Genomic DNA, 24,628 nt, shown 5'->3' with positions numbered 1-24,628 from the left:
GATTTGTCTGGCTCCAAAGACCACGTTCTTTCCAACACAACCAGGATGCCTCTTCTCTTAGATTCCTACCAAGAAGACCTTGTCTTCTTGAAATCTTTACCTAGAAGAGCCAATGAATCAGTTTAGGATTTCCCTAATGGTGGCTGGCACCACAGGTTCCAAAATGTCACCAGCCAGCTCAAAGTCACAAGCCCTTTAAATGCCTCCACACATCCCGGGGTATACTGACACGAGGAGTCACGTGGGTAAGCATCACTGGGTTGCAGAAGTACTGGGCTAATGGTGTGGACGAGGGTTTCAATTTACTTGGAAACATCCACGGGCCAAGGTTCAGTTCATTTTAGGTTTCGACTAAGTTTTTCCAGGTTGTAAATGTAGAGAGCAGGGGTATTTAAAGTGACTGTCCTGACACAGGCTGTTGTTCCCTAGGGGCCACTCTAGCTTCCTTCTTGGAAGTGTGATGTGGGTCCAGGGTTCAGGCCAGCCATGGTCTTGGATTCCGGATGGGAGTTCATTTTGAGAGACCAAATGGTCATAAGTGAACATGTCATCACGGGCTAGCTGGAAAACACGAACACCAGCTCAGAGTCCAGGAATTCAGGATTGTAAATCCTCCTTCCCTCAAGGTGGTTCACATACGACTACTAGCAATTGACATTCATAGCTCTTGTAATTCACAGTACTTTCACGCCTGGGACTCTGTTTTGATCCCTGCAAGTACAGTGTTATGACACTCCTTTTATGGATGATGAATTGGAGACACCAAGAGGTTCAGAGCTTCTTCCAAAGTCATAGAGCCAATGAGTTGTGAAGATGAGGGGCTCAGTCTTCTGATTTCATGCAAAGGGTTGATGTGACATTTTCAGAGCCTAGTTCTAGCTTCATTGTGCTGGAAAGTGGTCTTGGCCTGAGGACAGCAGGGTGCTTCAGAGTCCAGCCTGATGCCTTTTGGCAGCCACACACCCTCCTGTGAAGGCACCGCAAGTTCCTTGGGACGGAGACGTGTTCCAGGTGTGGGTGTTGCCTCTAGAGAAAAGGCGGCTTCTTCTGGCGAGCCACATGCAAGGTGTCTCGCTGGCCACTGTGAAGTGGGGAAAGATGCCTGGAATAAGCCATGATCTCTGCCAGCGCTGGAATCACTAACATCCTTGAGCTTCCTTCAGTCTGATGCAGAACCTGAGGACGTGGCCATCTCTGGGTGGTGTTCCGGGAAAGCAGGAAGTCTTCAGACCTGACTGTCTTCAGATTTCAGCATGGGCTCCCTGGCGAGCCATCTCAGGGGTATAGGGAACATGGACGCCGCCCCGGAGGCAGCTCTCAGGTATGCATCCCCTGGTGGCCTGGGCCTCTCTGGGGCTGGTGGCTGAGGCTGGAGGGACAGGCGCTGAATGAGGCTGTGTACTAGATTTCTCCCCTTTCCACACACTGGTCTTACCCAGGCAGGTTCAGGGGGTGCTCTGAGGGACAGGGTGCTGTAGGGAACAAAGAAACAGCATCCCTTTCTTCCTCTGAAGGTCTGCTGAAAAATCAACTCACAAAAGATTAATTGGAATAAAGGCATACAGATCAATATGCACATGGGGGAGAACCATGGAGTGATTACCCCACCATCTGCATCAAGGTATAGAAGCTTACATCCCATTTTACAGTTACAGAGAGAATGGGGGATCAGAGAATGGCCCAAACCAGGCTATGGTGGAACAGCAGGTTATGGTGGCAAGACAGATTATTGAGGGGAAGAAGGGGAGTCCTGGCTAACAAAGGTGATACTGTTATGCAGATGAAATCCCACAGATAGCAGCCCTCTAAGAGAATGGATGATAATTCTTTTTTTTTTTTTTTTAGATGGAGACTTGCATTGTCGCCCAGGTTGGAGTGCAGTAGAGCAATGTCAGCTCACTGCAACCTCGGCCTCCCAGGTTCTAGCGCTTCTCCTGCCTCAACCTCCTGAGTAGCTGAGATTACAGGCATGCGCCACCATGCCCAGCTAATTTTTCTATTTTTAGTAGAAATGGGTTTCACCATGTTGGCCAGGCTGGTCTCAAACTTCTGAACTCAGATGATCTGCCCGTCTCGGCCTCCCAAAGTGCTGGGATTACAGGGTTAATCCTTTTTTTAGACCTTTAAACATGTCAGACTCTCAGTTAATCTTTCCTAGATCTGGACAAGGGAAGGTCTTAGAGAAGGCCTGGTTGCATCTCTGCAGATGCAAATCTCCCCCACAAAAGACAACTCTTCAGGGAACCTTCTGTTTGCTGGCTCTCTGAACAACCATCTCAAAATACGTCAAAGACCTATGTTTTCTACTGAAATATTTTTATTTCTTCCAGCGCAATCTGGGATCTCAGGGGCTGACAGCAGATAAGTTACCTGAAGGCGCGGCAAGCAGTGTTCCCTGCAGACAGAAGCTACCTGGCGCCCCAGTGATGTGGGAGCCCCTCAGTTCCTGCGCTTCTTGCGCCTGGGCACATGTCCCTGGAGGACGGCGGCCCTCCTGGCCTCTCCCCTGTCTACTCTTTACCCCCAGGAGCTCTGCTTCTTGAGATAAGACCACCTCTTCCCTCCAGCCAATGTGGTGCTCTTCTGATCTCAAAACCTTGCACTTCCAGGGCTCAACATACAGTGAGTTCTCAAAGATTCAGTAAATAAATGTACAAATGTCTCCGGTTACAGCCACCACATTCAGTGGGGTAGATCTTATGATCATTTTTCTGAGGAAGGGTGCTGTGCTGATGCTCTCAGTCTGCAAATTGCAGAGCTGGGAATCCAAAGAAGGCGCCTGCTCTCTGCCCCACCCCACCTCCCACCCCGCCCCGGGCTGCCCCTCTCCTCCTCTGGTGTCAGCTCGAAGCATTGTTGGAGTCCCCAGGGGCCCGGATGCTTCCTTGTGTGCCCTGTCCCTGAGGTGCTCACCATCTCACATCAAGACACACAGCTGGGTGTGAGAGGTCAGGGAGCCCATGGGAATTCCAGGGGATGCTCTCAGCGGGTTTTGTGTGAGTAACAACTGGCTCACCTAGTCAGGCCTGGGACAAAATAGCATCTTCTGAAGGGTGACTGGCTGTTGTGCTGGCCTTGTGCTGGAAGAGGGCCTCTGAGAGCACAGGGAACTGCCCCTGGGCATTTTCTCACAATTGTTCCGCGGGTTAGAGGCTGGATCCCAGTAACCGTGTGTGGCCACTCTGTCCTTCTTCAGAGAGAGATTCAACTTCCGGAGCCAGGGTCACCCCTAATGGCTCACTTCCCTTCCTTCCCCTGCCAGGATTTTCCCCCAGATTGTCTTGGGGTTGTCTCAGCCCTTACCACTCCTCATCCTTCCCAGCAGCAGCCTCCTGGCCCCACACAGAGTGTTCCACTCTTTCCAAAGACTCAGCCCACATTCGGGGTCTCCTGCACCCCCAAATGTGGGATTGGTAAGATGCGCACTTCCTGACGTGGGTTTCTTCTTTCATTTGCAGTTAAAAACCATGACCACAAAAGAGACATCCACAACTCGCTGTAATAGGCACTTGCATAATAGGCTTGGGGACAGTGTTTGGGGGAACAGGATAGGGTGGCTCTGTTTTTCCAACAGTTGTGAGATTCATTTTGGTGAAGTAACAAGGTTTTACAGGGTCCTCTAAGACAGAAGGGGTTTCCTGGGAGGGAAGTCGGCTTATCAACCTGCCTCCTCTCGTTCACCTGGTGCTAGCTGCTACTTTCCATCCTCTGCCCTCGGCTGAAGGGAGAGTTTGAACATCTTTAATTCTTTTCTTTGCTTGGCAAGATGTACCATATTTATTCAACTTGGCATCAAGGTTAAGCACATAGACCCTTGTCAGAAGCCAGACAGCGAGTGTTCAAATCCCAGCTGTGTCACTTACCAGCTCTGTGACCTTGGGGATGTGACTTCGCCTGCCTTGATTTCCTCATCTGTGAAATGGGGATAATAATAGTACTTACCCCATAAACGGGGATAATAGTATGTTCTTCATATATTAAGGATTACATGCAAACATTTAATATACATAAAGCTCCTTTTTGTTTGTTTGTTTGTAGAGACAGGGTCTCAGTCTGTCATCCAGGCTGGAGTGCAGTGACGAGATGCTAGCTCACTGCAGCCTTGACCTCCTGGGCTCAAGCAATCTTCCTATTTCAGCCTCCTGAGTAGCTGGGACTACAGGTGAGTGCCACCATACCTGGCTATTTTAAAAACTTTTTTTATATAGATGGGTTCTCACTCTGTTCCCCAGGCTGGTCTTGAACTCCTGGCCTCAAGCACTCCTCCCACCTCAGCCTCCAAAGTGCAGGGATTATAGGCATGAGCCACTGTGCCCAGCCAAACAGCGCTTAAAATATACAAAAGCTCTTAAAATAGTGCCTAGCACTGTGTTTACCATTGTCACTATCTACTTGGATTCTCTGCCTGTTGGTTTCCACTTTGCATAATTATTTGTGGACATTTGAAATCGTCAAGTTCTCGAGAGCCAGTCAGGCTGATTTACCTCCAATGTACGTGTAACATGTTTTTTTCCTTTTCTGGAACTGAGCAACATCCTCCAAGTTTGTCCACTCTCCGGGTGTCTTAACTGCCCCCGGTAGAGAGGCATTTAGCAAACAGAAGCAGATTACAGAGACCCTCGCAGCCACATGCAATTTGCAGTTGCTCTCAGGAGTGGGTGCGGTCACTTGTTCCCTTTAGCCATCATATCAGCTGCCTGGGTGAGAGGTCAGTGTGCCAAGCGTTCCTGGTGGGAAATGACTTGATTTCCCATACGAGCCCCGACCTTCACTGGCCTCTCCCTCTTACTCCCATTAACCACCGTGTGTGCCGGTCACTGCTGCTGAACCCATCCACAGGGCCTGCCCAGCAAAAGACAATGACTTCTACAGGGCTGGGGAGGCTGTCCTTGTGCGAACAACCGAATCTATCTGTGTGTGTGGCCTGTGCTGGGGAAACATGGGTGACTTGAATGATGTCAGACAATCAATGCAATTGAAATATGTCAAAAAGGGCTCTGTCAATGCACCCTGCTCGTATTTACCTATACAATGTGAGGCCAGCTTATGAACCGGAAGCATTTCATTCAACTGAAGTCATTTGAAAAGGAATATCTTTGGCACATCCTTGCTGCCCCTTCCCCCATTGCAGTGTCCCTGGCTGTGTGACTGGCAGCCTGACTCTCAGTGAGTTGCAGCTGCACCTGTGCCCACTTTCTTACCATAGGAGTAGGTGCTTCTCCTTTGGGCACCTCTGGCTTTGCACTGTAAGAGTGAAATACAGTGTGGTCCTGCAAACTGCTTCTCCAGTAACATGAAAAGCGTAAGAGAGAGGCTCTGGGAAGGGGCAGATACTGCAGGTGCAGTGATGCCATCTGTCAAGGACGGTGCCCTGTGCCTGGGGAAGTACATGCTGTAACTGGAGCTCCACCTTGGTACCCCACTGCTGGACCCTCCAAAGAGAGCTCTGACAGGTATAAAGTTTCATATGCTCAATTCCGTTACCGCTGGACTTGTGAGAGTTGTATGAGGAAGGCCACTTTGAGGATAATATTCATGCTAGCAATAATGGCATGAAAAGCAACAGTAATAGTAGCAACCATTGTCAAGGTACCAGTTTTCATGCTTAATAGCACAATCATCTCATCTCAGCAACTCCGGAACCAAGCAAGCTCAGTGCTGTTCATCTTCATCTTGCAATTGAGGTAATAGAGGCTCAGTTAACTAAAGTAACTTGTCAGGGGTACAAAGTAAGTATAAGTGGCTGAGCTGTGATTCAGATCCAGGCCCATCTGATGCCATAGCTCATTCTTTTCTCCATGACATCAGGAGGTCTCCTCCTCCCTTGTGTTGCTCAGAGTTCTGATAAGAATCAGATTTCTAGGTGAATCACAAGAAGGTGACCATTCTGGTTAGATAACAGGGGAACGGGCCCCATCATGGCAACAGACTCCCACGACTCATGCATCACAAGAAAGGGCTCCCTACAGCTTTGACAGTAGGATGCTTCTCTGTGCACCTCCTTGCTCCCCTCCCATGAGAAGGACTGTTTTTCATCCTCATAGCTATTATTTTTCAAACATCAGTTTTAATTTGGGGTACCTGCTCTCTTTGGGAGATTGCAAAAATTAAATCGTTTTTAAGCAACCCAACAACACTTCTGGGGTTTGTAATAAACTTGTGAAATTTGCGGAACTTGGTGGTTGAGGTTCTCTCTGTCCTACTTCCCTGGGGCCCCTAGGAACTTACGAGTTGGTTCTTCATACCCTCTTGTTTGGAGCTGCTTTTGCCAACTGGGCCCAGCCACTGCATCTTGGACCAAGGAGGTGATGAGCCCTGAAACAGTCCAGGGTCTCTAGGAGAGCAACCCCCAAACCATGTTTCTGGCCCTGCCTTCCCTCTGTTATTCTGGGAAAAAAAACCGACCCTACATGGGTGGCAGGTCCCATCTGCAGAGACCAGCCTTGTTTGTTTCCATAGGATTTGACTACTGAGGGGCACAAAAACACATAGCCAACTTCTCCTTGGAGAATTCACTGTCTCCCCTTCCAGCAGATGACTCCAGGTCCCTGGAAGCATAGGAACACACTCCAATGGATGACACTGTTTCCTCTCGTCTGCAAAAGAAGATCCTCCCTACTCACAAGACGGTTTCCAGGCACCAGCTGTCATTGGGTTTGTACTGTCACAGTCCAAGCTGAGCACGCAAGGCACGGTGTGTTTCTGGCTCCCCTTAGCTGGAAGCTCAACTTCATGTGGCCACGTCTTAGATGGTGTCAAGGCCTATAGGGTAAACAGAACTCTCTGAGTCACCTTTCCCTGCTGTTCAGGACCTTTGATATAACAGAGACGGCCATTGGCTCCATAGGGGGATGATGGGGAAGAAGGGCCCGGGAAGGCACTTTGCTTTTGTGTCTTGTCCTTGGTATTTGGCGGGCAGCACCCCTGTATTTTTCTAATCCTGTTAGCTAAGAATCTGGAACCTGGGCCAGAGGCCTGGGTTCTAACCCTATCTCCAACATTTCTCTACCATGGATACGCCCTGTACTTTCCCTCGTCTGTACAGTAGAGCTAATAATCGTACCTACCTCATGGAACTATCATGAGTCTTAAATGAGTGTTAACACGCATGAAGTGAAGTGCTTATACCTGGCAGATACTAAATGTGTATTATCAATTTACACTATTATTTGACTATATTTCTACTATACAGAGCAACTATTGCCTGGTCATACGTCCTAACAAATCAACTGTGGTGACAGACAAGTAACTGTCTCAGTGCTTGGTGAGACTCAGAGACAAAGGATACCACTGACCATCAACAGAATAATGCCCCCTAAAGATGGGTAGACCCTCATCCCTGGAACCTGGGAATGTGTTAGGTTACAAGGCAAAGGGCAAAGGAAGGTTGCAGGCGGCCTGGTGTCTTGTGCAGCTGCTTTCTAAAACGCCAGGACTTTCTTCCACCAACACATTCTCTAGGTTTGATTAGAGTTAGGAGGTTGCTAGCATCTGCAACAATAGAAAGAGCGTATATTATTTGGGATGCTTGTGTGGCTTATACAGCTCCCAACCCGTTCGGGAGTCTTAACACAATGTGCTAAAAGATGCTGAAGGCTGGGTTTCCATTTCCCAGACAATTCCATTCTCTTTAAGAAAACTGTCAATAATGATAAAAAACATTCCAGCCAAGCGGAGTGTTGCCTGAATCCCAGGCCCTGCCACCTTGCCCGCTGGTTCTATCCGCCGCCAGCGTTCTGGAAAGGCTTCCCCAACATCAGGGAAGCCGGATCCTCCCCCACGCAGTGATGGGTTCTAGGCCATTTCTGCTGCCTTGGTCTGGGGGTTTACCATCCTCAGGAGCTCCCAGTGCCTGGAGATGTCTCACATCCTGGCCGAGCCTGCTCCTTTTACCAAACAAGGTCAGGATTTATAACTGCTTTCGTGGTGACATCTGGCTCATTTCCCTCAAGTCCCCCGCCACTCTTTTTTTATATATATATATATATATATATATATATATGTATATGTGTGTGTGTGTGTGTATATATCTTTCATCTGAAGTCATTTCATGTCAGTTCAATTCCTTCTCTCTCTCTCTCTCTCTCTCTTTTTTTTTTCTAGTTGTTTGTTTAGCCTTTGGAGATGGAGAAAGAGGAGTAAGAGGACTCATTACCCACAGCTAGTGACTTGGGTTAGAAGTGAAAGCGCTTCTGCTGGGCCCTGACTTATTTATTTATTTTTGGCCACAGAACCACAAGGCTCGGTCCCCAGCGAGCCGCCCGAGGACATCTTGTGGCACCATCTGTTTGCCCCCACCCGCCCCCACCAACCGCCAGGCTCCGATTGTTGGTGGTGGTGGTGTTTTCTTCTTTTTTTTTTTTTTAAGTTTTTGTTGACTTTATACATTCTGTAGCTCTGTGTTTTTTAGACTCGGCTTGCTCATGTAAACGCAAAACCAGGACAAGCGGAATAAACAAAGAGAGGCTGGCAGAAGGCTGGGTGTGTCGCCTCAGGGCTGCAGATGTTCTGGGGCCACACTTAGGAAGGCCCCCATGTGCATGCAGGGCGCTGGCCGGAGTGCCTTAGGATGCGTCTAAAAACTTCTCATTGCCTCAGGGTTTAAAATAGCCACACTTCCTGCTCCTCGGAGAGGGTATGCACAGAATGTGGGTGACTCACCGTCCGTGGTTTTCGATGTGTCTGTCATAAGGAGGTATCATCAAAAGCCCGGCCTGTTTCAGATGTTATTTTTTCCACCCTCAGCCATGCAGTGCTGGGAGAGCAGAAAGCCTAAAACCAGTGTTTGTTTTGAGCGGGGAAAGTGAAGGCCGAATCAATTGTGCCGCAGCAAGTAAAAACTGAGTGCGCCAGGGGGAAAAAAAAAAAAAACTGCAAACAGTGTGAAGACCGAGTTTCAAAGTTCTTGTTTTCAAAAAGTTTAATTATATTTCAACTAAAGCCAAACTGTCAAAACACGGGAGAGTGATCTGCCTGCTTTGAAAATGCATTAGCCTTCTTATGTAAAAGCCAATAATTGATATCCAAGACGAAACCAGAGCTGTGGGGGTTGGGGGAAGAAGGAAGACAGCCTCTTAGAACTGCTCAAACGACACTTCCCTATCAACCACGTGCAAAGCTTTAGACCTAAGTTTGTGAAGTGCGAAATTGGAGAGGAGAACAAAGGCAAAGCTAAAACGCTCCGTGAATGGAGAGGGTTTACAATATCAGGTCTGGTTTACGAGACATGTGGGCCCAGGGTACTGTGAATTAGAATTTACATAAGCGAGAACCTGGAAGAGATCCTCAAAATTCTCAACAGCTTTGTAAATAACAGCAGGCTGTGCCTTCTTCTTCCTGAGAAATGCCAGGGTGTGTCTGGGCTGCCCCCAGGGCCGGGCTAATGCCTGGGCCCTCTCCTTGCTTCCTGCCCAGCTGGTTTTCAGGTTGTCTGGTTGTCTTTTTTTTTTTTTTTTTTTTTTTCCCAGACTTCACTCAGCCACTTCCTCGAAAAATGGACCCTCGGTGGCTAAGTCTTTGCCCTCTTCATCTCAGTTCCCATTCCTGCCTCTCCTTCAGTGATCTCCTAGAACTTTCTAGTTTCTAGCACAGAGATTCTTAATCGTGTTCTTTTGATGGGCTGAGAAGTATGTGTATTCTTAAACCACTCTCAGATTAAATTAAGCTTGCACTAAATAAAAAATACTGATGGAAGCCATATAACACGTATTTGGGATACAGCCAGAGCAGGCATCAAACAGATCATGAGAGTTTGAATAAAGTATCAAAGGGCTGGAAATGACTGGCCTACTGCCCGGGTCCCCAAAGGCAGCCACCATTTCCTTCTTGGGCCAAGCCACTAGCTTCTGGGAGTACCAGGTTCCTCCAGCATCTCTGTCGTTTCCCCTTGATTGCTGATTTTTGAAAACAAGCCCAGGTACCTATAATGTGAATGCTATCAGGCTTTAGAACCCTTTCTTCGCCTACCCTGCTGACATGAGACAGTCATCTTTCTCCCAGTGTGGCTGATCCCCACAAATATGATACATATCCTGTAGCCCAGTGTCGGGTAGAATGGACTTTCTGGTCTACGGTCTAGGACTCTCTGTTGACCTTGGAAGAGAGTTGCCAGATAAAATACCGGATGCCTAGTGAAATGTGAATTTCAGATAAACAACACATCCTTTTTTTAGTGCAAATATACCTTAAATGTTATAATAAAAAGAATGTCCCATGCAATATTTAGCGCATACTTACACTAAACAATAATATGTTGTTTATCTGAAGTTCACATCTTACTGTGCGTGCTGCATTTTTCTTTGCTAAATCCGACAGCCCTTCTGGAACCTCTTGCATTCCGAATGAATGTGGCCTCCACAAGCCATGCATGAGAGTGAGTTCTAAAGGGAACGGGAACCAGATTGGGGCTGTGTTCTCTTTGTAAGGTTCTCATTGGTGCAACCCATCATGCCAGTCATTCTCATTCCTGCTCCATGCCTGGGGTGCTCCATTCACACCTCTGTCAGTGTGCTGGTGATCACCGTCATTGCTCTAGATCTAAGAGAGCCATGACAGTAGTTCTCAGCTTTTCGGGCTGAGGCTATGTTTGCTTATCTGGGGGCCTGGCACACAGTAGGTACTCAATATATACATAAGCAGAGCTTGTGGCATATGAAGCAGAAAGTTGGCACTGGGCTTCCTCAGGCCATGTCCAGACAGCAGAGCCACCCCTTTGACGACCTCCAAATGTCTGGGAAGCCAGCGGAAGCCACCGCACAGCTCACACACATAATGATAGCTCTCTCCTTTCTTATCCCAGACAGTTTGGATGCTTAAAAAATTGCTTGGGGGAATAGCAGAGGGTGAGGGAAGCTCAGAAACCAGCCGTGAAGGAAAACAGGAAAGAAGCGGCTCTAATTAAAAGCAGCCAGCTCCCAGCTCCCTCTGCAGGGCTGGGGGTCCTGCTGAGAAGGGGAGGCTGTCCCCCTCGCCCGCTGGCGCAGGGGGCAGGCGGCTTGCACAGACCCTGCAGACGAGCCCGGGGGCTCTACAAAGAGGAGGGTCAGGGTTTGGTCAAGCCCTCTCCACAAGGCGCCCTTGCCCTCACACCTCTCCTAAGTTCCTTCCTCCCCCACCCAGGCTCGGTGCTCAGGTCCACAGCGTGCATCATCTGAGGGGCTCTGCAGAGCCACCTTCCGTTTCTTTCATCGCAGAGAGAAGAGCCTCCTTTCAAGTTCTCTAACACTTGCTCTCAGCACACAGCATTTATTGTTAAGCGCTGTTGTTGGCCCCTGCATTTCCAAGATATTTATGCAACAATATATACATTAGGACACAGCCACTCTGTGAAATAAGTCAGTAGTACCCCGTTCATTTTATAAATCCAAGAGAAGGCCCAGAGACTGTGTACAATTGGGCCACGGTCACACAGCAAGCCACGCATTTGTATAAGACATGCGTGGTAGGCGCAATTGAGGCACTGGAGAGACAAGATGAAAAAAGACACTGTTCCTGGTAAAAAGGTAAGGAATTCAGACACATCTTGAGCCAACAAGTGTATAGTGGGGAAAGAAAAGAGATGCTGCATGAGAGAATGAATCACATGCGGAGGAGGAAGGGAGTAATTTTGCTAGGGAGCAGGGGTGTCAGGGAGCATGGATAGGACATAGTGGCGAGGCTCCAGGTCAAGCAGCCTGTCGGTGCTGAGGTTAGGCCTCCGGGTAATGGCAAAGAGACATCAGACAGATGGTGCTGGTCAGAAGGGCCAGCTGGCCTGGGGGGCATGTGGTAGGGAGAGGGGAGCAAGGGTTACTGCCCAGAACACCTCAGTGCAGTGTTGCCTCTGGCATTCACAACATTTGGACAAGGGATCTCAGACTCTCTGGGCCCACGCCTGAGTTTCTCAGCTGAAGCTGACTGGGACTGGATTTGATCCTGTAAGAACACTGTTAGCGCTAACATTCCAGGATTCATTGTGAAGCCATGAGCCCTCCAACCATGGTCCATTGCATGGATCCAAACATAGGCCACTTCAGGCTCAGCACGGTCCATGGAGATGAGCAGTCAATGACTTACTGATATTTACTGTGCACCTCTTATGTAGTTGGCACTGTGCTGAGCCTAGGGCGTCAGTAGAGCAGAAGCAGACACTATTTAGGTGCCCTGGCAGGGACTGGAGAAAACTAGCTGCAGACAATATTCATCTCTGCACCAAGTTCTTCATGGTCTCTGCACTCTTGCTCACCATCGCTTCTGCACTATGGGTGAGCACAAAGTGATTTCTGGGTAATTTCAGACACACAGCTTCAGCAGGTTCGCACTTTGATCTCAGCAAAGTTGCATTCTGCTGCTGTGGCACGCTCGGCTCCTCCTCAGGGCGTGGGAGTCGATGTTTAAGCAGATCAGAGTAAGCGGTACCCTGCTGAAGAGGTTTTTCCAAAGCCTGTGGTCAGTCACTGAGGGGCAACGTCAGGAGGGGCAGGTTCACCCCCCAACAGACTCACCCACCAGCCAGCCAGCTCACTGCCGATGGGTGGGTGAGGCCTCTCTCCCTTGAAAATGTCTGTAGCACCCAGAAGAGGCCCTGTTTAAGGTGAGTGCTCAGAAAACTCTGTGGTGATCAAGAAAGAGTAGTTGAAATAAGCATTCTTATGCTGATATTTGATGGAAATGACTCAAAGGAGTATTCAGACCTTTGGGGAAAAGGTATTCTTTAGACCTTGGGATGTGGGGCAGAACCAGGGAGAGGCAGAAGAGCCCAATGGCAATGGCATGGGGCTGGGAATTTCCTGCTTTGTTTGGTGCATTAGAAGGCAAGATCACAACTAAGTTCCTCATGATCAGAAGAGCTGGTCCGGGGATCAGGCATCCCAGTTAACTGGGGCAGAGTCCCATTCCCCACTGTTGTCCTTGCCTAATTATGAATTGTTCCCCTTTCATTCTCGGAAGTGCCATTGTTTGAATAGTGTATTATATGGTCACACTTGAAAAGATAAACCAGATGACTACTTTGAAATCTCAAATAACTAGGATAGAGGAGACAAGCGTCAGAAAGAATGATGCCCACCCAGGTCCTATGACGTGGCCTAGAGCTGGCCACTTCAGTGTAGCAGTCTCTTTCCCAGAAGCTCAAAGTGCTTCTCAGTTAGGACTATTTTCATCAGTTCTTACCCCTTCCCAGTGTCAGGTTGACACTAAAGTTCTGGCCCTTAGAACAAAGATTTTTCAAACCCCAAGTTGCCGTGCACACTTTGGAAGTCCTTTTCTTCCTGCAAAGTATCTGTCCCTGCCTTTCCAGCAAGCCTTCATCCATTTCTTTCCATATCTCATGATCTGAGTGCTCTGAAGAGTACATTTTTGGGGGGAGAGCTGCACAGAGCTATCTCAGAATTACTGCATCTGAAGGGAGGTCAGGGAGTCCTTGGGATGTGGTAGAGAGGACCCGGACCTGGGAGTCATGGAAGTCTTGACTCCAATCCTGCCACTCTGGCCGCATGACTGAAGGCCTGGACTTCTCATAAGTAAAATGCACATATGATTGATGAGAGAAGTAAACCAAGAAACGAAGTAGGGTGACCAACTATGCCAGTTGTTCAAGGCTATCCTAGTTGTAGCTCTGAAAGTCCCAGGAAATCCCTCTGACCAGGCACACTGGGATGGCTCGTCATCTTGAATGCTGCCTGAGATTTACTAACTACTGAGTAAATTTTAGCTCTCTCCCCTCTTCCTGAAAAAAAAAATTGCATTATTAATGGTGAAATTTAAGAGATAGTGATAGATTAGTTAGTGGTAGAGCTATTTGTGGGTGCAAGGTTTTCCTAAAGCAATTAAAGTAGGGTGCACTCCCTACTCTACTGGCCAAGTTGGCTGTGACTCCACTGGTGAAGAGAACTGGCCACAGACTCTGGGAATCCCAAAGCACTGAATCCACCTACGTGTCTCTGGTGTGGATCTTATCATTTCACCCTTTCCTCGTATCCATAGAACTGAACTGGCCTGGAGACTGAGATGTGCTGATGCATCTCACAATGGGAAGCACGTTCTTCCTGGAGAGCAGGGAGTTCCATGCCGGGCATTACTCCATGCCCTAGGGATGCAGCAGCCATCAGAACCCTCTCCCTTCCATCTCGGAGCTTATAGTCTAGGGGGAAAATAAACAACCAGCCAGTAAATAATCAGGTACTGTAAGGGCAGGAGTGCTAGGTAGCTGAAGAGCTGGAAACTGAATTAGGAGACTGCTGGTGATGAGAGTTGCTATTCTAGTCTAGATAGGATCATCCGGGAGCACTCTCTGAGGGGGTAGCATTTCGAATAAGCCATGTGATGATCTGTGGGAAGCAATTTCTAGCAGAGAGAACACCCAGGGTCAGGGCCCCAAAGCAGGACCTAATCAATGTGTTTGCAGAAAAGGCAGGAGTGGGCATGCATACAGGATGTGAGACCAAGTGAAGGGCCACTCATACAGCCCACGATGTCTTAGTCCATCTATGCTGCTGTAATAAAATACCTGAGACTGGGCAATTTATAAATAATAGAAATTAGGCCAGGCGCAGTGGCTCATGCCTGTAATCACAACACTTTGGGAGGCTGAAATGCATGGATCACTTGAGGTCAGGAGTTCGAGACCTGCCTGGCCAACACGGTGAAACCCCCGTCTCTATTAAAAATACAAAAATGAGCCAGGCCATGGTGGCACATGCCTGCAATCCCAGCTACTTGGGAGGCTGAGGAGGAGAATCACCTGAGCTCAAGAGGTCGAGGCTGCAGTGAGTTGAGATTGCGTCACTTCTCTCCAGCCTAGGCAAGCGGAGTGAGACCCTATCTCAAAAACAAAAGCAAAAACAAAAACAAAAACAAAAGAAGAAGAAGAAAAGAAAGTATTTGTCATAGTTCTGAAAGCTGAAAACTCTATGATCACAGTGCCAGCAGGTTTGGTGTTGGGTGAGCGCTGCTCTCAGCGTCCAAGTTGCTGCTGCTTGCTGCTCCTCACAGGGCAAAAGGCAGAGAGCCAAAAGTGCCTCGCTAGTTCCCTCCAGCCATGAATAGGCACTAATCTCATCCACGAAGACAGAGTGCTCAGGGCCTAATCACTTCCCAAAGGTCCCACCTGTTAATATCATTGCATCAAAGATTTAGTTTCAACATGAATTTTGGAGGGAACACAAACATTCAGATCACAGCACATGGTAACACCTTTGGGTCTTTTTTTTTTCTGTCCAATTATGATGAGAAGATTGGAAGTTTTAACCAAAGGAGGGAAGAGATCTGGTTGACGCTTTAAATGGCTCATGCTAACAGCCGCATGAAGACTAGCTGGTAAAAGGGCAAAGATAAACTATGTGGGGAGGCTACTGCAATAGTGAGGGTGAGAGGTCAAGGTGGGCTGGGTCCAGTGGCAGCAGCAGGCTGGTAAGAAGTGATTTGGTTCTGGATATATTTTGCACATTGATCTGATAAGATTTGTTGATGGGTTGGAGATGCAGAGTGAGAGGGAGTTGCTGATGCTGCCAAGGGCCCTGGTCCCAGCTGTGTGGTGATTCCACTTATGCAGGTGGGAGAAGCTGGGGAGGAATAAGCTTAGGACCATTAAGACTTTGGGCTTGGATAGTTCCCCTATGAGACGCTAACTGAACACCTGAGTCAAGCTGTGAAGTAGCAGTTGTACGTATTGTATAACAAGTGTGATGTTAAAAATATTCAACAGTTCCTCAGAAACAAAACACAAGATTACCGTATGATCTGGCAATTCCACTTCTGGATGTATATCCGATGAGAATTGAAGGCAGGGACTCAAACAGATATTCGTACACTCATATCCAGATCAGCATTACTTACAACAGCCCAGTGTTCATCAGTGGAAGAATGGATAAACAAAAGGTGGTCTATCCATACGATGGAAGAGTATTCAACCTTGAAAGGGAAGGAAATTTTGACACATTCTACAACGAGATAAACCTTGAAGACATTATGCCAAGTGAAATCATTCAGTTAAAAAGGACAAATACTGCAAATGAAATACATAGAGTAGGGTTGGGTGCGGTGGCTCACACCAGTAATCCCAGCACTTTGGGAGGCTGAGGTGGGTGGATCACGAGATCAGGAGATGGAGACCATCCTGGCCAACATGGCGAAACCCCGTCTTACTAAAAATACAAAAAATTAGCCAGGCGTGGTAGCAGACGCCTGTAGTCCCAGCTACTTGGGGGGCTGAGGCAGAAGAATGGCATGAACCTGGGAGGTGGAGCTTGCAGTGAGCGGAGATTGTGCCACTGCACTCCAGCCTGGGTGACAGAGCAAGACTCTGTCTCCAAAAAAAAAAAAAAAAAAAGAAAGAAAGAAAGAAGGAAAGCAATAGAGGAGTCAAACTCATAGAGACAGAAAGTAGAATGGTGGTTGCCAGGAGCTGGGGAGAAAGAAAAGAGGAGTTGGTGTTTAATGGGTATAGAGTTTCAGTTTGGGAAGATGAAAACAATCTGGAGATGGATGGTGGTGGTGGCAAAATAATGTGAATGAACTTTCTGCCACTGAACTGCACAGTGAAAAATGGCTTAAATGGTCAATTTCATGCTATGTGTATTTTATCACAATAAAAGCAATTCAACAATCACTGTGGCAGAGGTACTGACCAGTCAGAGTGGGTACTGGCCATAAAGAACATAAAGGTCTAACTATAGCAGAGAGCTCCGTCAAATGCCAGCACTGGGCAGCAAGTGCATAGTTCAAAGCAGAGGCCTGGGCCCCCATGCAAAGCTGAAGTTAAAACTAGGGCACTGGTAAGATCACCCAGGGAGAGAGCATAGGTGGTGGGGGGCAAGAAGATAAAGAAGATTCTCCAGCTTCTCCATGACCAACGCCCCAGAACACGAAGCTGTAAAATGAAGCCTTGTGCTGGAGGCAAATCTGAGGTGTGCGCCGCCTCCAACCGAGCACATTCATGCTGAGATGCATCAATTTCTGCAGTGCTGGGCTTCTCCTGCAGCCTAAACATACAGACATTCTTCCTTCCACTGTGGCCATCAGTGTCCTCTTTGATGTGTCTGTCTTCTTTGCCTTCTGCATACACTTAGTTGCCTAATTGACCTTCCCTCCAGTTGGTCCCTCCAACCGGTTCCCAAGGCTACAGTCCTGTGGAGGCTCTCTTTCTTCCTGCCTGAACTAAGCCACCGCCTCCTCTTGCATCCTGGTCTAAGATGACGGGCAGAAACCACATCCAGGGATGTCAGGTGCATCCTGGACAGTGTGACTGAGAGTCACTACCCTGGTAGGACAGTGAGGGGTGTGGAGCGTAGTTCCAGAGACTGTGACCCCACAGGTGAAGCTAGGCTGAGGACACATCAGAGCAGCCAGGTTTCAGAGAAAAGGGTTATGCCAAGTCCAAGGGTGAATGGGGTCAGGGGAGGAACAGGAGCAGGACACTGACTCAAGGCTCGCGCGTGAGTCTTTGTGTATTTCTGTCAATCATTGTGTTGCTCCTTTCCCAAAGAATCCTGATTTGCAGCATATCAGCTGCTGATGCCTCTGAGCTGGTCTCTCTGCCTCCTATCTGTCCATCCCAAATTTCTTTTTCTAAAGCAGGGTTTGGAGAGGGGTAGTCCTTGCCTTAGGCCATGGGCATGCAAATCTTCAAAGCTTCTTGCTGTACAGTTGACATTAACATATCTTACCCTGACATTTGCAACCCTCTGTGGTCTGCAGTTGCCCAGTATTTCAGATCTACATCCACTGCATGGTTCTCACCTACGACTGCTCTCCCTGCTCGCCGAACAGTCCTGAGCTCTCTGGCCTCTGCACCTTTGCGTAAGCTTTTCCTTGCAGCTGGAAGACTTTGCTTCCCTTATTCTTTTTGACCACTAGTTGCCAAATCCTGTGCACAGAGGTGAACTTACTATAAGGCTAATGAGTTTTAAGCTTCAGGCTCCTTCCATTTCAGGTTCATCCCTTACATGGGCCTGGAAGTACCATAGCAGTCAGTTCCCAAGACCATGTGTTTTGCAAAAATAACATAAATAGATTAAGACTTTTGGCTGGGTGCAGTGGCTTATGCCTGTAATCCCAGCACTTTGGGAGGCCGAGCAGGTGGATTTCTTGAGGCCGGGAGTTCGACCAGTCTGGTCAACATGGTAAAACCCCATTTCTACTAAAAATACAAAAATTGGCCAGGCGTAATAGTGCACACCTGTGATCCCAGCTACTCGGGAGGCTGAGGCAGGAGAATCACTTGAACCCGGGAGGCAGAGTTTGCAGTGAGCCAAGATGATGCTGCTGCACTCCAGCCTGGGTGACAGAGCAAGACTCCATCTCAGAAGAAAAAATAAATAAATAAGCAAAACAAAATAAAGACTTTTGTCTCTTTTCACCTCAACTTTGCCTCCACACACCTCATTAGTTTCTTGTTGTATTGAAGTGGCTTTGGACATTTTTGGCATCTGGTTAAGTGAAAATTAAGGCCGGGAGATATTTAGTTTGAATTTGGTGGAACATTGATGCAATTTGCGGTCTCTTCAGCCTATATGAAGCTATCACCAGCTGTTCTGATGTAGAAGTGGCTTGCAGGGACATCCTTCAGCTCCCTGTGCTGGCACCTGTGGCATTTCCACAGGGAGGACAGGGCCTGAGGTCATATCCCAGGATAAACATGTCCTGTGACCCATGTCCCCAGAGCCAGGCCGATAGAAAAGTGGAAACAGGATTCACAATGTGTGGAGCCAGAGTCTAGTCTTCAGAGAGTTTTTCAGCTATCAGATGTATAAAACTGTAAGGAGAAGATGCTGTTTCCATCAACACCTAGTCCAGATGGAAATTCTCTGCTGTCAAGAATGTGCCCGATACCATAGCAGGGCTTGGAACCAACCCAAATGTCCATCAATGATACAATGGATTAAGAAAATGTGGCACATACACACCACGGAATACTATGCAGCCATAAAAAAGGATGCATTCATGTCCTTTGTAGGGACATGGATGAAGCTGGAAACCATCATTCCGAGCAAGCTATTGCAAGGACAGAAAACCGAACACCACATGTTCTCACTCATAGGTGGGAATTGAACAATGAGAACACTTGGACACAGGATGGGGAACATCACATACCAGGGCCTGTCCTGGGATGGGGGGAGAGGGGGAGGGATAGCATTAGGAGATATACCTAATGTAAATGACAAGTTAACGGGTGCAGCACACCAACAGGGCACATGTATACATATGTAACAAACCTGCATGTTGTGCACATGTACTCTAGAACTTAAGGTATAATAAAAATAAATAAATAAAAATAATTGGCCTATTCTTTTATAATTGTTGGTGTTAAAATGACCAAATAAATTAGTTCACTTCAGTAACCTAAAAAAAAAAAAGAAAGAAAAGAATGTGCCCAAGAATGCAGACGATACAATTGCAAATGGACGGAACAGACTTCGGGAGGCGAGGAGGTGATCGGGCGGCCCAAGGTTGATTGAGACACTGGTGGCTGTGGAACCCTTAGAGGGGTTGTTTCTGTGTGGTTGTGAGTGTGCATGTCTTTATGCTGGAACACACCAGCCTAACATTTAGTGTGTGTGTGTTCACGTTATACTACATACATATAGAGTATTCTATACTATAGTTATGATTATCTAGTTGCATAACATACAAAACAGTTATGAATTATAGTCCACGATGATGAAGTCAAAGGAAGCCCAGCAGTTTGTTCGTCACAGAAAGAGTAGAATTTGGGATTTTCATTTTAATCCAGTGACAAGCAGGGTTTCCATGCCCTGTGTGCACGGTTCCAGGAACAGTTTGCTCTTACCTGGGTATCAGGGAGGGGCTCCCAGCCAGGGCAATCAGAGAGTCATTCTCGCTGACTGTCCCAGCTGACAGTCCTTCTCCTGCCCCAGTAACATCTGGCGAACCATGAGGCGGGGGAACAGGAATGGGTTTGCTCAGAACTCTGTGAATGAGGCCATGGGACCTGGGGCACACCCAAAGGAGCAAGAAGCAAGACCCCAAATACATATTGACCCAAAGGCCGATCTTTTGATACATCCACACACATCTCATCACACATCCTGGGAAACAGTGTCACGTCTGAGCTCCAGAACTCCAAACCTCTCATAGTAGTCAGGAGAACACTGGGATGAGTTTAGCTTTTGAGAACCATAAATGTGCCCAAGTGTTGGTTTGGCTAGCAGACTGGAAAATTCTTAGAGTTCAAATTCAAATAAGAATAATATAGCATTGCTAGTTATGACTACAGTATTTACTTAAATTATGCTCTCGGACCTCTATGAAGACAATCCAAAACATAATTAATACTTTTTTTTTTTACTAAAGAGGGTAAGTTTTGATTGTATACACACACACACCCGCCCCCAACATGCACAGACTATAATATCTATACATATATTTGCCATGCAGAAGTAATGGAAAAGTGAAGGGTATTTTTGAGTTGGCAGCAAATGCCCAGAGTGGGTGAAACTGACGTCCATGCTCTGGGCACGGGGAGCCTCTGAGCAACCTGCACTGCTCTGCCTTGGCCTGAGCGTGTGAGCAACCCGCACTGGGGTGCCCTGGCCTGAGTGTGTGCTCAGAGGCCTGCTCCGCCTCTCCATGGCCTAGTAAAGCACGGTGGCCTCCTGCCTCCCTGCCCAAAGCATTAGAATGTCAAGCTCCAGTCCCTGAATGCCATTCTCTCCCTTCCCCTCAATCCCCCCAGCTCCCCCTCCCCCACGTCCTGTCTGTTTTCAAGAATGGGCACCCAGCATTCCCCCCTGCTTCTCACTGGGAAGGAAGGCAGGTGTACGGGAGAGATCCGGGTGGTTGTGGAACAGGAATGGAACCTCAAGAGAGTAATGAGGCAGGAAGGGAAAGGGCGTGTTGCGGTGCAAGAGCTGGGACTTCACAATCTCTGCGAGTCCTGGAAAGGAGAGGGGTTTGCTTGGAGGGCGATTGCCTTTCATGGGCTTCTTGGGGGTGGCGGCCTTTTGATCTGCGATGCTGCTCCGTCCAGCCCTGGGCACAGAGTTAGCCCTTTCTCCAATGCATGCGACTTCTGCACTGGATCAGCACAGAACCTCGGGAAGGAGGTTGAGGGCTCTAATACTGCAATGCCCTGGAAAACCACCAGGAATCTTGGTGTCCTGTAGCTGTCTCTCTCCAGGGCCTGGGATTCCTCATCTGCATCTGGATATCCTTCATCTCTCAGCCGTTGCCCTGTCCTTGGTGAACTGCTTGTTAGGATCAAAAGTGGCCCGCGCCTTCCTCCGGGACAGTGCAGAGCACCGGGGCCAGAGGCTCAAAGCACCTCCAAGCTGAGATCAGAGACTTCGGATATTGCTGATCCAGAGGCTTCCAGACTTTTCCTGGTGATTGAATTCTTATCACGAAATCCAGTGAGGAGCTCCAAGGCCTCAAGCAGATGGAAGAGGAACTGCTCTTCTTGAAGGCAGGGCAGGGCTCTCAGACGGCAGGACTCATCCCACCCCCTGCCACGGGCTCTCCAGGGTGACTGTGGAGCCCCAGCGCTCTGTGGAATATCGTTCACAGAACACCTGCATCTGCTGTTCAGATGGTCAGGAAAACAAACTCAAAAACCAGTGCCCCTCCCTTCAGAACTCTGTTCCTGAGGTCACCTTTCAGTCTGCAACCCTCCCAACCTGGGCGCCCCAGAGCTTCTCAGTGGATCCATCCCCTCTTCCATTCTCTCCCAAGGTTTCAGCTGCTTTCTGCTCTGCGTGGTCTTCCTCTCCTCTTCATACAAACTAGACCTTCACCCCCTGCCCGCTACGGCACTGCAAATGCCACTGAGATACATTTGTTTTGGTCCCAATGTCTTTTGGGGCTCCAAAAAGCGCCAGAAAGAGTCATGCCTTCAGCCATGGCCCATGTGATGCCTTTTCCCGGAGTCAGCCCCATGGGTCAGTGATCCATGCCTCCCCAGCCTCCCTTGAAGCCTTCAAGTCTGTGTAGAGCCACCTTCTGTTCTCCGGGCATTCCCCACTTTGTTGCAGAGAAATTGTTTTCTACTCAGCGCTTTCAGGTAGACAGAGAAAGTGCACGCGGTATGAAGGATGTGAAGATGGGGGGCTTGATGTCATAGGTCATGTTTTGTGGTTAATTCCCCCATATAACAAAACAGTGAGCAAATGTTTATAAACAGGAACTCTGTGTTTCAGTGATGAAAGCCTCTAGCCTCGCCGCACTGATTGCTGGTGTGTGCACACACACACACACACCCCCCCTGTTTTTCTTACACACACACAGCTGCATGGAGCAGAGAGCTGGAAAGGGTGTCCAGAATGGTGGATCAGGCTTATTATTTTTTTATCTCCACCAAACTCTCTCTCTCCTTAAGCCCCAGCTGCCACCCCCGCCCCACCCCCACTGGACAGCATGTTGAAGGAGTAAGCTGCGGGTCAGCCCATAGTTTAGACAGAAAATTAGGCAACCTTGGGAGAGGCGGGTTTCCAGCAGACATGCACGGACGCGATGGTGAAGCTGGCCTGAGATGGTCCTTCCTGGATGCAGTCACCCTCCCCATCCCGAGTTTTACTCCCTGGGGGCACTGTGGTGGGCGCCTGGGCTCCTCTCGCACCAGCACACGGCCCCAAGCTTGCCTAGGTAGCATCAGCACTGGGGTGAGGGATGAAATGCGGGTTTAAAGTTGGCTGTGGGGACTTCTGATTTCTCCACCCCATAGATAAGTGACTGTGGGGCTTCCTCTCCCAGGCCTTTCCTCACCCTCCTTTGTCTTTCCCTCTTTCTCCGTGGGAAAGGTAGAACGGGACTTGCCACCAGGGACATCCAGGCACATTCCTCTTCCCAATCAGCCTCTACCCATTCTCTTTCTGTCTCGTGTGTATCAGTGAAATTTTCTTGTGTAGCTTCCCAGATTTGCAAGCCCACTCCACATCCTGGACACAGACCCCCTTCACTGGCTCTGTGAAGGCTTCATGTTCCTGGGGCATTCGAGACTTGACTTTCCAGAGCAGCTGTGGATCCACCCTGTTCCCCTCGGTTTGTTTGGTTTGGTTTGGTTTGGTTTTTTCTGAGAGGGAGTCTCGCTCTGTTGCCCAGGCTGGAGTGCAGTGGCGTGATCTCGGCTCACTGCAACCTCCGCCTACTGGGTTCAAGTGATTCTTCTGCCTCAGCCTCCCCAGTAGCTGGGATTACAGGTGGATGCCATCACACCTGGCTAATTTTTGTTTTTTTTTAGTAAAGACAGGGTTTCATCATGTTGGCCTGGATGGTCTCAAACTCCTGACCTCAGTTGATCCACCCGCCTCAGCCTCCCAAAGGTCTGGGATTACAGGTGTGAGCCACCATGCCCAACCTCCCCTTGTTTTTGACCTTTGTCCCCAAATGTCTTTCATCCAGTTACTATAACTTGCAGCCTTTTTGCAAATAGGTATCTGTAAGCATAGAAGAATATGGAGATTTGCAAAGTGACCCTTAGTGGCATCCGTGGTGGTCCTGTTAATCTGATTTACAGAAGAAACATAGAAAAAAAAGGAAACTCGTCTTTTATATTAAAATAAATAAGGTGTTCAATTTCAAGTTTCAGAGATCTTTCCTTTCTTCTCTGAAAATAAATATACAATTGTCTTGAGAGTCCTACAAGCCAAACACAGGATGCCGATGTTCTCACCACTTCAGGCCCTTCACAGGGCGAGGAACCTTAATCTTGAACCAAGCGACTCCCCCAAAATGACGCTGATGTTTGTGAGTGGGTTGTGTGCATTTTCTGGGGGAAGCGTCCCGTGTTCTCAGTTGCACATCACACAGGGGTTCTCGACTCAACAAGGATGTTGCTGCCTTGGATCCTCTTTGACAACTTCTTCCTTTTATTCACCAAGGACAATCCATCCCCCAAGTTCTTTCTCTACAGTGCCCCTCAGATCCATTCCTCCTCCCTGCTCATCTGGATGAGGCCTGGATGTAGTTTCCCATGACCTTACAACCAGCCTCCAACTCCTGACCACGGTCTTCAATGCCCGCTCTGACAGCTCTCAGCGCTCACTCTCAGCTCCTCTCCCTAACTTCTCGTTGAAGTGGAAACCCAGACTCACCTGGATTTTCCTTCTGGCTCTGCTACCTGAGAGCTGTGTGGCCCCTGATAAGTTGGTTAAGGTCTCTGATCCTTGGCTTTGTTATCTAAAAACTGGGATAACAATACCTCTATCACAGGGCATTTGATGAGGATCAAATGAGCTAGCCCAGGTAACAAACCTGGTACATTCCCTACTGAGCTTTTAAATCAGTGCTGCTCCCCTTCCCTTCCCTTTTCCTTGGTCTCACTCCCCACCTTTTCAATCCAACACTGCACTGTGCAGAGTGGCCTCTCAGCAAATGCCTTTGCTTCATGATTTCTTACAACTCAAAGTTGCCTGTGATATCTGCAGCTGGCTTTGCAGAGCTTGTAGATTTGGGTGAGTACTGGGAGGTAAACGCAGGAGGTTTCAGGGAGCAGAGGGGATGGAAGAGGGTAAGGAGCAGGGTGGTTCTGCCGTTCATTTAGCAGGAGGGGGATGGGCTTCTGGATTTTCTTTTCTTTTGAGCATCTGCTGTGATGACTCAACAGCCTCCATCTGAACTCCAGAAAGAAGCCTCGAGAAAAGTCTACAAAGCGGGTGGTTGTCCCGTCATATTAATCACCCAGGTCACTGCGCAGCCT

General features: G+C 48.4%; 1 pseudogene; it reads left to right on the top strand.

Annotated features, from left to right (window-relative positions):
* The first annotated feature begins 1,253 nt into the window (after positions 1–1,253).
* LOC119619748 (uncharacterized) lies at positions 1,254–23,178 on the top strand (annotated as a pseudogene).
* The last annotated feature ends 1,450 nt before the right edge of the window (positions 23,179–24,628 follow it).

This window comes from Chlorocebus sabaeus, chromosome 25 (assembly GCF_047675955.1).
Source record: "Chlorocebus sabaeus isolate Y175 chromosome 25, mChlSab1.0.hap1, whole genome shotgun sequence".
Lineage (NCBI taxonomy): Eukaryota > Metazoa > Chordata > Mammalia > Primates > Cercopithecidae > Chlorocebus > Chlorocebus sabaeus.
Note: the sequence above shows the minus strand (reverse complement) of the source record. Positions and strands in the feature narration are given on the sequence as shown.